Source organism: Pteronotus mesoamericanus, unplaced genomic scaffold (genome assembly GCF_021234165.1).
Source record: "Pteronotus mesoamericanus isolate MK-2021 breed Mesoamerican mustached bat unplaced genomic scaffold, CSHL_Meso_final contig_65, whole genome shotgun sequence".
In the NCBI taxonomy this organism is placed as follows: domain Eukaryota; kingdom Metazoa; phylum Chordata; class Mammalia; order Chiroptera; family Mormoopidae; genus Pteronotus; species Pteronotus mesoamericanus.
Genome location: NW_026555228.1, coordinates 9,391,924 through 9,404,997, shown reverse-complemented (window position 1 = coordinate 9,404,997; position 13,074 = coordinate 9,391,924). Strand labels below are relative to the sequence as shown.

The window sequence follows — 13,074 nt, the reverse complement described above, 5'->3', positions numbered from 1 at the left end:
GATTATATGTTCTATTGTCTGTTCTAATGTTTTATTTCCCCTCCTGCCTCCCTTCCATTCATTCATTCATTAGTTGAAACATTTATTTAGGAGAAAAATGTCTTTAGACCTTCTTGCTTCCCGCTCCACAGGTTGTAAGGTTGTTTCCTCAAAAAGAAGTGTCTTTAGGAATCTCAAGAAAGGTTCTCAGCTCTATATAAGAGGACTGATCAGCTAAATAGATTGCTGGCCTTGACCCTTTCTCTCTCAACTGCTGAAGCTTTTAGTAGAGCTCAAATGCTAGGATTAAATGTGGTTTCAAGGGCGAGGGGTAAATTAGCAGGTGCCACCCTGAAAATGATGATATGCCAACAGGCCCATTAAAAGGACATGTTTTATGAGTGAACAAAGAAGTTAAGCACAGGCCTGGGATCATCTGGGTTTACACACATTTGAAAAATGTCAGTGTTCAGCAAGTGAGTCATTTATGCCATAGGATATATTTCTTGTAACAGGGCCTGTCTTGTTAGACTGCATATGTCCTTTCTCAACACAGAAGTTACAATATATCTCCTCTTAGGAGCATGAGCAATCCCAAGGACTACACTGTGCTATTTTATCTTCTTTCAAGTCACCAGGACCGTGGGATGGTTGAGAAGAATCCTTACACCATAGTGTATTGCATCCAAACTTCCCCACTGAGCTTGTGCATCCTTACAAACATGCAGTTTTCAGTTAGGTGAGGCTGGGAAATGTAAGACTTGAGATGGGAGAAAACTTCTCTTTAGTTTTCTGGTACACAGTCAAAACAACGCCAGCCCAACATTTTGATGGTGGTGACTGCAGATTTTTCTTAGACAGATGAGTTACAGTTGCTGCAAATTCCCAGCCCCATGTGCCGCCACAAATTATATAAAACTGTCAAAAGGGACCCTGTGTTTGTTCAGCCTAATTGTCATCTCTCTCCAAAGTGCTGTGCTTCAGTGGCAGGACATTAGTAATCCTTGCGACAACATCTCAGGATACTTTGTTCCTGCCACACACAGAAGAATCTACAGGTGCCACATGGAATTAGAGAAACTCCCTTTTTGCCTGTTTTCTTTTTCCAGCCTTTCTATTTGTATTATTACTCCGAGAGGGCTGTTGTGAGAATGCCATGAGATGGAGTGGCTGAAAATGCTTTAAAATGTAAAAGGTAAACTGCAGTTTTGCTATGATAAGTTATTGTAGGAAGAAGAAAAGACAAATGTTCAGTGACTGGAAAGTCTTTCTTCGTATTTGAACTGTCTTGAAATTAAGGTCAGTACTTACCCTGAAGTTCCCCTGTATTACTTAACTTCTCTTAGGATGAAAGTAATTTATTATAGTTGTATAGCCCCTGTCTTATTCAACTGCCTCAAAACTTTTACATTCACATTTGCATTTTATGAAAATACAGTTTTTGAGATGGCAAGTGGCGTGGGATGTACTTTTAAGCAATACTTTAAAATTATATAAATTATATTTACCCTTGCAGGAAAAAAATGAGAACAAAACAGATACAGAGAAAAGTCAGTCATCTGTGGCCTCACCACCTTCAGCTCCCTCCCTAAATATTTGAGCTATATTCTTCCAGACTTTTTATACACCACCCCCCCCCACAACACAAACAGTTCAAAATAAAATACAATCATATCATAGACACTATTTTTTAACTCTTTTTCCAAAATATATCATGCCTATTTTTGGCAGCATGGTTAAATAGTTCCTTAGCATTCTAATGTATGGAGTACCACAATCCTCTTGTTTTTTAAAGATTTTATTTATTTATTTATTTTTAGAGAGAGGGGGGAAGGGAGGTAGAAAGAGAGGGAGAGAAACATTGATGTGTGAGAGATACATCAATCAGTTGCCTCACGCACATCCCCAGTGGGGAACCTGGCCTGCAACCCAGGCATGTGGCCAGACTGGGAATCGAACTGCCAACCTTTCAGTTCACAGGCTGGCGCTCAATTCACCGAGCCACACCAGCAAGTGCCACAAGCCTCTATTATATTTAGCTTGTTTCTGGTTTTCCCCTCTTTTAGATGATGTTGCACATAATCACCACCTTATTTATAAATCCTCATGCACATAATTGTTTTCTGTGCCACTTTCTACTACTTGTGCAACCTTAGGCACATTGCTCAATCTGTCGGTGCCTCAGTTTTCACATCTGTGAAGTGGAGATGATGATAATGCCTCCCTTCTAGTGTGGTAAAGAGTAAATGAGTTAAAGCTGGTAAAACACTTAGAATGCCTGGCTCATAGTAAGTGCCATATAATTGCTAGCAGTTATTTTCTGATGATAGGTTGCTAAATGTAATGCTGCCTCAGTGCCTTTTAAAGACATGTAAACAATGTTCTGAGAGGCTGTGCCAGTTTACTCTCCCCACAGGAGTGATTGCCAATGTATTCCCCATCCTTGTCATCTCTAGATGTCATTTTTTCTAATCTCTGCTAATCTGATAGGTGTTCGCGTGTTTTAAAATGATTACTCAAGTCAAAAATTTTACCTCTGATTTTCCAATTGATTTTTATAAAAATACCTTATATTCATGACATTAACCTATCATTTTTCACATTAAAAATATTTTTTCATAGTTTATGATTCATGTAGACAATCATAGTTTATGATTCATTTAAGAAAAATGTCATTAAAAATAAATATCCTTCAGACTTAAATTTCCCCCATTTTTATAGTTAACTATATAGTGCAGCAAAATTCATCCTTTTCAGAATAGTTTTACTTAAGGCTTTTACATTGGAGCCCTAGTTGGAATGGGTAGCCACCTATTAAATGCATTCTTCTTCTGCCTTCCTCAGGGCTTTCAGAGTTTCTATTTAAAGCTTCTGTCCTTACAGTATTTTTTATACTGGCATTCAGAGAGCCCCTGAGGTCCTGCATGGATGTATATAAAGATCCTCATGTCTTAGACCAGGGCTTGGCAAACTTTTTCTGTAAAGGGCCGGAGAGTAAATATTTTAGGCTTTATGGGTCATACAGTTGCAACTCTGCGAAAGCAGTCCCAGATGTAAATGAATGGACATGGCCGAGTTCCAATAAAACTTTATTTATAGACACTCAGATTTGAATTTCATGTAATTTTCACATTCCTCGAGATATTCTTTTGATTTTTCAAAACCATTTAAATATGTAATAGCTATTCTTAGCTTGTGGGCTGTACAGAAATAGATAGCAGGCCAGATTTGGCCCGGGATTATCGCTTGCTGGCCCCTGAAATAGACTATCTGGAAACAGACCCATGAAATTGCAGCCCGTTGAGTTTCAACAAAGGTGCAAAAAAAATTTTAGAAAGAAGGATAATCTTTTCAAGAAATGGTTTTGGTGCAATTGGACATCCACAGGCAAAAAAAAGTGAACTCTAACCTAAACCTAACACATGTAAAACATAAAAAGTAATTTATGGACACATAAGAGAAGAGAGTTATTACACATGACGCTAAAAGCACAACCTATGAAAGAAAATACTGCTGAATTAGACTTTGGCAAAATTAAGAACTTTTGCTCTGCAAAGATACTGCTAAGAGAATGTCGTTGGTTGGTCTGTGCAATTGCATGAATTCCAAAGACCTTGGTTTGGTTCTGAGTCTTCCTTTCGGTTATGAGACAGTGCTCCAACCAACCGAGCCATGCTAGCCAGGGCACGAAAGATGCTTTATAATTGCCAGTGTCTTTGTCGATGAAGCAAAATTATTTTTTATTACAGCTACCATCCTTTTAATGTAAGAAAAGCATGGATTTGGATACAGTATCAATACAGTTCTGTAAACATAAATGAAAATAAAAACTCAGCTGTAGGACATACATCCTTGAGAGGGTAAATTGTGCCATTAGCCATGTGCTCTGGATAAGCTGTAGGTGCCATTAGAAATAGCTTTTAAAATTTAGCATTAGGTGGTTACGTGAATGTAAGTGACTTAATAAGTAGAAAGTGAGGAGTTTCTATGAAAACATTGTTACATAACTTCAAGTGTTTGATCGTTTTTAACTGGACAAAAAATGTACAAGTGCTACCTTAGTGATTTGCATTTTGCATATGACTTGTTCACGTGCCCTTATATGTTGTTGTCTCTTGTGCTTAAGCCAGATTACAAATACACAGGAAAGGCCCTCTCTGCAAACATTTCCTTTTCTCATGCTTACTGATTTTTGAAGTGGATTTATGGGAGTAGGCAATCTTTCATTCTACTATTATAAAAAGGCTAAACACATAAACATTTCCTGAGGCCTAAAATTATTTAAGCTGCAAATAAGATAATGAAGTGAGTAAGCAGTTTTTGTATATGGTTGCGTACAAACTCTATGGCTGTGTCCCATGACTCCAGGAGGTGCCCGATATGAATGGGGACCTTGGAGCTGGGCCAATATGGCAGGAGCTGTTGGCTACTGTTCTCTGAAGAGGCCTTAGAAGAAGCATCTTTTTCTAAGAGAGAAACAGGGTGTGAGCACTGTGACCTTCTGGGCATCTGCTCTGTGTAGTCTTCTAGGAAGACCCCTCTGGGCCTTCCTGATTCCTGCCCGCAGCCTCTCCTAACGCCTATGGAAGGAAGCTCTGTTCTGTTTCTGGGGCTTGAGATTCGGTTTCAGCTTTTTTCTCATTTCTTAGTTAGTGACTTCTGGACTCAAAGTTTACTTCTATAGCATTTCCTTACCCTGTGCTAGGAGTGGGTTATAGGAGTGTAGCATAGTGATCTCCTCAGCTCTCCAGGGTGGATGGGAAGGGCCTTGGGTCATTGGAACGCCCCTCTGGGCTGATGGCCTCTAACAGTGTTTGGCCTCCAGCAGTATGTCATCAAAATATTATCATTTTATATGTGTGCCATTATCTAAAAAGGATTGGGTGGCACTAACTTACTGCATGTATTTAACTTTTCCATATAAAGATGTTTAACAATGACTCTACTTTCCTTAGGGAACAGTTCACCTTCCTTGTTAGAGAAGGGTACATATGACTCTAGCAAAGGAAACTAGAGAATAATTAAAAACCTATGTATGTATCTTCATTACAGAAATTCTTTCTCCAGGACTTCTTTTGGGAATTGGAACTTGAAATAGCTCAGACTTTTAAAGATAGGGCTTAAAGATAGGGTTATATCTAGAATAAAATAAATTTACTCTCATTAAATAAACCATTTTTAAGTGAGAATATAAATTCTGGTTGCAACCATGATAGAGTAAAAGTTGTTAGACTTACCTGCCTGCCATGGACAACTTTAAAATTGGACAAAATACATGAAACAGTTGTTTTAGGCCTTGGACGATACACAGCACAGGGATGTGATGCTTGAGAGAAGAGGAGCATACAGTGAGTTCCACATCAATCCTGGTTTTCTGCCTGGGGGTATGTTTTAATTTGTAGCACAGGGCAGTAGCCCAAACAGAGAACAGAAGACACATTGGATAGAGGAAACAAATTGTAATTCAGGACTGCCAAGGTGGCTGGAATTTTCAGGGCAGGAAACTTCAGAGGAGTGAGCTGTATACAGAAAGAGCTCCAGAAGGCTATTTATAGGGGCCCTTTCAGTCTTTGGCCAAATACTAAGCTGTACATCAATAGGGTGAGACTCTACCAGGCCTGGCAGAAAGTAAGTACAGGGGTGCAGAAAGAAAGTGAGGGTGCAGAGGTCTGTGAGCTGCATGCTTATCTCAGAGGTAGTCAGTGATGGGACAGATTGGAGTTCTGGCCAAGCAGAACAGAAAAACCTTGCTGAACACACCTGGTATCCAACTGAGAACCAAAAAAGGGAAACCATAGGAATAGTACTCCACTAGACCTATCCTAACAAAGCCTAAAACCAAGCCTTGACAACTGAAGCTGATCTGCAGATAACTTACCATGACAAAACTCAACACTCTTGAAAGGAAGACAACAAAATCCAGTCTCTCAACAATATAGCATGCACAGTTGTTAAGAACATACAATCATAAATTATTAGATATATGAAGAAGCAGGAAAATGTGAGGTATAGTATAGGTAGCTTATAAAAGACATGAGGGCATTTCTGAATACTAATGCTCCTTGACTTATGATGAGGTTAAGTCCCGATAAACCCATCATGTGTAATACATTTAACACACCTAATATATAGACATCATAGCTCAGCTTAGCCTACCTTGACCATGCTCAGAACACTTACATTAGCTTGCAGTTGGGCAAAATCATCTCACGCGATGAACACACTGTGGAGCATGCGTTGTGCAGCCCCGTGATCACACGGCCGACTGGGAGCTGCAGCGCACTGCTGCCGCCCAGCATCATGGGAGAGCACCACACAGCATGTCGCTAGCCCAAGAAAACGTCAAAATCTCCAGTGAGCTTTCTACTGAATGCGTATCAGCTTAACACTGTTGTAAAGTAGAAAAATCAAGGTGAACCATTGAAAGTCGGGGTCTGTCTCTGTAGTTTTCGGGTATCAATACATGTTTCAATTAATATTGGCATGACCAAAAGAAAGCTTGATTACTGATTTTTTTGTGTTACTTACCCAATTTTTTGTTACCAGTTTTACAATATGTAAAATGAAAAAATTGGAAGCTGATATAGCAAAACTTGTATGTTATTGCCCAATAAAAAGGATTTTTTTTTTAAAAAAAAAGGTAGATGAACTCTTTGAGGTCATAAATTCCCAGTATCACAAAAACATTAATGAGCGCCTAAGCCCCAGTGATCCCAGGATGTTGACATTTGGACTGTAACATATTCTTGAGTGGGCTTGTCCCTGGGACTGTCTCCTTGGCTTCCCTCATTAATTGTGGTCTGCCAGACATTTCTGCTGACTCTGAGATAGACCATAGTTTTCTTTTTTACCCTGTGACCTCATAAACTGTGTGCTGATGAGCCTGCTTTAGTAACTGACTTATGGGGATGTTGGAAATTCTGAGCAGAAATCCCAGCCAAGCAGAGTAATTGCATCTCTTGGGGAGGTGTTAACAGAGGCAGAGATGAGTGCTCCTGGGTTCTGGCTTCCATGAGCTTTCTCTCAACAGCCCCCTTGAAGCTCTGTGCAAGAAGGTGTTCATTAGTAAATATTAAGCAGCACTTTCCGTGTTGCTGGTGGGATGCCGAGGGTGTGAGACCTCCTTAGGGCACTTCGAGGCTCACTTAACAGCCACACCAAAATTGTACTCACTTTCTCCACGAATGGTATCTCAGTCATCAGAGAAAGTCATGGAAAACAGCCAGCCTAGTGGATAACTTCTGGGAAATTGGTACTAGAAAGTGTGGGGACAGCTGACCACCAGTGGAAGTAACTAAGCAGAGTGCTATCCTTTTTCATTTGGACCAGCTAGCGAACCCATTTTCATCTTTTCATTTTTTTGGTTCCATATGCCCATTTCTAAGCTATATGCTCCTGTCTGAACTCAAATAGGACACTTATAATGATGTCTTAGGAAATGTAGCCTGCCTTTTGGAGGTACTTTTAAATTGTTACCACAATTATCAACAAATAATAAATTCAGTACAGACCAAGAGATAAGCCTGATCATGTAGATGAAGCATTCTTGCATGCCTAATATATGTCTGCCTCTTCCTTGTTCAACTTGACCTTACTTCTGATGTTGGAAATTGAGAGTAGTAGGCCAGTAGTCTGAGGGAAGATTGGACCATCCATCAATTTATCCATTCAGCCAACATTTAGTCAGAATCTATATTTGTCAGGCACTGTACTAGGTATTTGGTGATTACAAAGGTGTTAAAGATAAGATCCTTGTTTTCAAGGAGCTTACCATTTTTGAGGCCCATACTACTCAAAGTGTGGTCTCTGGTCTAGTAGTATTGACATCACCCAGAGACCTGTTAGAAATGGTGAATCTCAGACCTGCCCCAGACCTATTGAATCCAAACTGGCATTTTGACAAGATCCCCAAGTATACAGCATTCACATTAAAAATTGAGAAGCAGTGGTTTAGTCATTGATTCTCAACCTGCACATTAGAAGGACCTTTAAAAAGCACCAATTTCCTGTTCCCATCCTCCCCGTAAATTGATTAAATTGGTGTGTGGTGTAGCCCAGGTATTGAGATTTTTAAAAATTCCCAGGTGATTCCAGGTGATGTGCAGCCAAGTTTGAGAAACACTGCTAATATGTTTTTTTTTTAAACCCTCACCCGAGGACATACCCATTGACTTTTTGGGGGGAGGTAGGGAGGAGCTGAGAAAGAAACATTGATCAGTTGCCTCTTGTATGTGCTTTGACCAGGGATTGAACCCACAACCTAGGTATGTGCCCTGACTGGATACTGAATCCACAACCTTTTGGTGTACAGGACGATGGTCCAACCAACTGAGCCACAGTTGCCAGGGCTAATATGTTATTTTGTCCTCTTGACAAAATGGAGCCCAAGATGAGGTTGTGGCTCATTCTTTCAATCAATTTATAAGCCAGGTGGCAAGTTTGTCTTTTCGAAAGATTTGAAGTATCCAGACTAGCAGCAGACATACCAGGGCTCCCTGGTGACTTCCTGCTGACAGGTTGTATGTCAGGGACTAGCTCTTAGTTGATCCCTGTCAAGATACCTGTGTGGAGGGACAGAACACTTCAGCCATGTTACCCAGGGGCCCTGAGGCAGGATCTAGCCAACTGAGCCATGGCATTGAGGTCTGGGCAATGCCTCCTTCCTCAGGCACACCCTGAGGCCTTGGCATCTCTCCCCTCGGCCCTCCTCCAAGTATGTGAACTGCTGCCATGGGGTTTCGCCCAACCATGGTGCCGAGTCACATGACAGATGCATGTGAGCTTAATTAAGAAGCCTTTCAAGCCACATTATCCCTCAAGGTCTCTGGGCCCAGTCCATAGAATCACAATAATGACAGTAACAATCACCAGCAATCCTGCCACTCATTATGCCTTGCAAAGATTTTCATGTGTACGAAGAAACTGAGACTCAGAGTTTTTATCACTAGTGGACCAAGTAAGTCTGCTCTTTTCCCTCTCGCTCTGAGATATCTTGGATAACTCAAGATAGTAGAGAACATAGAGGTTGGAGGACAGCACACCTAGGGATGTGTGTATTCACTCCTTAAAAATAATCGTTTGTATCTTACAAGGAAAAATATAATATTTTATTCTAAAATCTGCCTGGTAATGAGGAATAGAGAAACATTTTGGCCATTTTGAGGACTTGATCATAGAAGAGTGAACATTTTATGTCAGAAATGTAATTCTTTCCATACTCTCAACTCTTGATGAGAGTCCAGGTCTACTTTCCTCTGCTTTTGTGCCAAGAGAGCTTGTTTCTGTATCATCGTTCTTCTGGAAGCTTTCATCTACACGCTAATCTTTAACTCTTTCCCACTGCAAACTCCCACCTCATTCACCTGCCTACACTGCCTTTCCTTCATCCTTATTGGAATCTCAAAATCTGCTCGGGTAACCATCGTCTTTGGCTATGCCTATGGTTCTGATGTAATTTTTTATAGTGTCCTAGGTTTGGAAATAAATTATAGGGTCACCCTAAAATCTTCTAGTAGTTTAGCCACACTGCCTCTGTCCTTAGCAGTCAGCTGTTGCCTCACTGTCCTGCCTTCACCCACCTCCAGCCATCCTCCTCGGGGACATCCACTTCCACTCTGATGATGTTCTGGCCTCACAAATCATTAACCACCTGCCCCTCAGTTCTGCCCCTGTCATGCATGGGTGCCATCTTGACTCACCCCACATATCACTGTTCTATTGACATTGGTTGGCAACCTTCTGGGTACCAAACACTACCTTTACTTTAAGCCAGCGATTTTCAACCAGAGTGCTGGCAAGAATTTTTAAAACATGCAATAGCTGACTATTTAGTCAGGGGCATTGCCTCTTTTCCCTTAGATTGTCAGATTAAAAATGGCAATAGCCAACACAACAGTAACTGTCTGATATGAGTGAATCAAAATTACACCTATTTTTTGCCATGCTGCAGAATTTTAGTAATCAGTTTATGTGTGCCATGAGATGAAAAAGGTTGAAATCGCTGCTCTGGGCACCAATTCTTGAATATTCTCTTCCGTGACCCGCTTCCCACTCTCTGCCTTCCCTTCCTTCACACTTGGCAATCTTGCCCTTGCCCTTTCTCATTGCCTCAGTTCCTGCCCTCATTCTCTCTTTCCATGCTACCCAGCTTGTCTGGGTCCCACTTGTTTTGAAATCCAGCCTAGCACCCTTGCCCGCGTGTCTGTGCCATGTTGATTCACTGGGTGTGTGCCTCCCACTCGGCTCTGAGCCTGGGCACGCCATGAGGACATGATGATTTTCTTTTTTCCCCCGAATCCCTCTTTTATCCTGCATATTTCACGTTCTCAGTAAATAAATTGAATTTGCTGTTCTTTTACATTTCAAGAAGCAGAGCCCTCATACTAATAATTCTCTCTTCATCTCTGCCGTCAAAGGCTAGTTGTTTTGTCTGGTTTGTTGAGGAGGACTTATTTTCACTTCTCATTTTGCTGTCAAAATTGTTTGTTTCCCTTAAGTTAGCTTCTTTTGCCAGGAAAAAAAAAATGCCTCGGTCCTCTGTAAGTCTCCATCCCACCGCCGGCGCCTTGACCCTGCGGCTGTTTTCTGTCCTGCAGCAGGCTCGTGTTTGCACTTCCCTTAATATTCTAAGTCACATTGGCAGTTTTCTTCTTTGAATGTGCTTATCTCATCCATGAGCCTTCTGTTTGTTCTTATACTCATCAGAACAATTAGATTGTATTCTATCTTGTTCTTTCCCTCTGTTACCTTGAATTACGCAATAATTAGCACTGTTAGTGTTTTCCTTCAGAAGCACAGCATAGGTGAGCCATTTAAGCCATTTACCACTGATGGGAGGTATAATAATTATAATCTCATATGCACTGTTTTCCCCTGTAGGCATACATCAGTTCTAAAGTTATTCTGGTTATGCTTTTGCTTATTAAAATTTTCATTCTTTTTTCTCACATACAAACCAAAGGGCTTCATTACAGTGGTTCTTGGGTTACTGCTTATATAAGGCTAAGACAAAGCATGGATTTGCACCATTTAGAAAGTCTTTTTTAAAAAATTAAATGTATTGGGGTTTCAATTTATATAGGCTTCAAGTGTACAATTCTGTGATACATCATCTGTATATCACACTGTGTGTTCACTACCCAAAGTCGAATCACCTTTTAAGAGTAATGTAGCACTAAACAATATTTGGGTGCCCTTTGTGGACACAATTCTGTATCAAATGATTGGAAGTGAATGTGGAGGGAAAGTCCAATCCTCACATAAGCAAATCCTTCACAAATGGAAAGATTTAAGATTATTTGGAAAGCTATTAATGATTCTTTCATATTTGGTACCAGAACTCTTGGTTGATACCTGTTACCAAAAAGGACTTTGTATAATATTGTGTGTCTGTCTTTCATGTAAACCTCTAAGTTCTCTGGGGTTAGGGATCATGTTTAATGTTCAATGCCTACAGATGAACTTAAGTATATTTTACATTTAATTGATCTGTTGAATTGAATATTGTGAAGTGCAAATTAATACAGTGGTGAGTGTTAGAAAAGATAAAGCACTCATCACAGTCACATTCCTTAAGGTGTATTTCAAGTGGATTTTGAAGATGAGAAGGACTCGTCAACAAAAAGAGAAGGAAAAAAAATGTGCCAGACATTTCCTCAGAAGCAGATCCTTGTAGCCGCAAACAGTTTCTAACAATTAGTAGTAAACAGATTCCAACCCCATAAACTTTTCTGGTATTGTTCATGATATGACATCTCGAGGTTGGAAGAGCCTCAGAGGCCATCATCACATCCTGTCGCCACCACCCCTGTTCACGAGTCCCTTCTTTAGGGACTGATGCTACAGTGTCTAGGGGGTGTGATGATGAGGACCAGAATACTTACCTGGACTTCTCATTGTCCTTTTCCAGGGAAGATAAGCATACTTTCATGTTGGAAGTCTTTTGAACCTCGTATTGTTGTAGGTAAATCTGAACTTGATTACTTCAGGTGTCTGTGTTGTGGTGTTGGTTGGGACTAGAATTTAGAGTCTGTGATTAAGGACCCATTGTGCAATGGGCTGGGGGTGTAACGGTGAAAAGTCAGATGTGGTCCTCACTTTGCTCAGATATATCCTCTAGAAAGGCGTAAGTGAGATTCAGAAGGCATGGCTTCCAGGGCCCAAGGGCCAAGTCCTAGGCCAGCTGCACATCTGCTGCCTGAGCCCTCCTGGCCCCTTCCCCCACCCCATGGTATTGTGGAGGGTGGAGGACCACGAGGAGCTCTCTCCATGAGCCCCAAGCATGGTCTCCTCACTTTCTTAAGCATTTCCTGCTTCAGATGTATTTTTTTTGAAAGCCTTCATTCATTTTGAACTTCAGCTAGAAGTTGTTGGTACAGTCTGATGATCAGATTGTTACTCAAAGATGCGCACTTGTCAGTGGTGTGCATATTGTACGTACCCTCGGCAGGAAACGATGCCCAAGTGAGGAGCGTTACAGCAGACCAGGTGACCCTTGGACTGGAGCAGTAGACGTGGAATTGGACCCAGATGACAAACGTGAGATGAGTTATAAAACTAGAACAAATCAGATTTCCAACCAATTGGATATGGGGGAAAATAGAAGTGGCTTTGTGGCATAAAGAGAACCATAGGCTGTGAGGCTCAGGACGGAAGCTCAGCAAAGGCTAGCCCTTGCTGTCTCCCTAGCACCCGGCACAGAGTCAGCACTCAGTAAATGTGTGATGAGTGAGTGAACAGAATAGTGATTATTCAAAGGGAAGCAGGTTTGATCTGGGAGAAAAAAATAGATTAATAGATTTACTCATTTATTTAGTAAACAAACATTGAGTTCTGTTAAGTGGGGGAAGGGCTTTTCATGATGACAACTGGGTCCCATCAACATCAAAAGGAGAAGGTGAAGGACAGTTGGTGCATTAATGAGCTTGCAGAAAGTATGATTTTTCTTATGCTTGGCTGCCTGTCGGAAAGCCCTCTTTCATTTCGACAAGCTTTGTGACAAGCTAATCAAGGAGGACATTTCTGCATGTGATGTTTCCTAAAGCACTTTTGCAATTAATGAAATGTTTTTATTTCAGTAAAATTAAAATGAAGAAA

The 13,074-nt window shown here is 40.8% G+C and overlaps 1 protein-coding gene across 3 annotated transcripts in view; it reads left to right on the top strand.

Moving 5' to 3' along the window:
• The window catches only part of SH3KBP1 (SH3 domain containing kinase binding protein 1), a 312,729-nt gene that overhangs the window by 228,817 nt on the left and 70,838 nt on the right, over nucleotides 1-13,074 (top strand). The window lies entirely within an intron of this gene.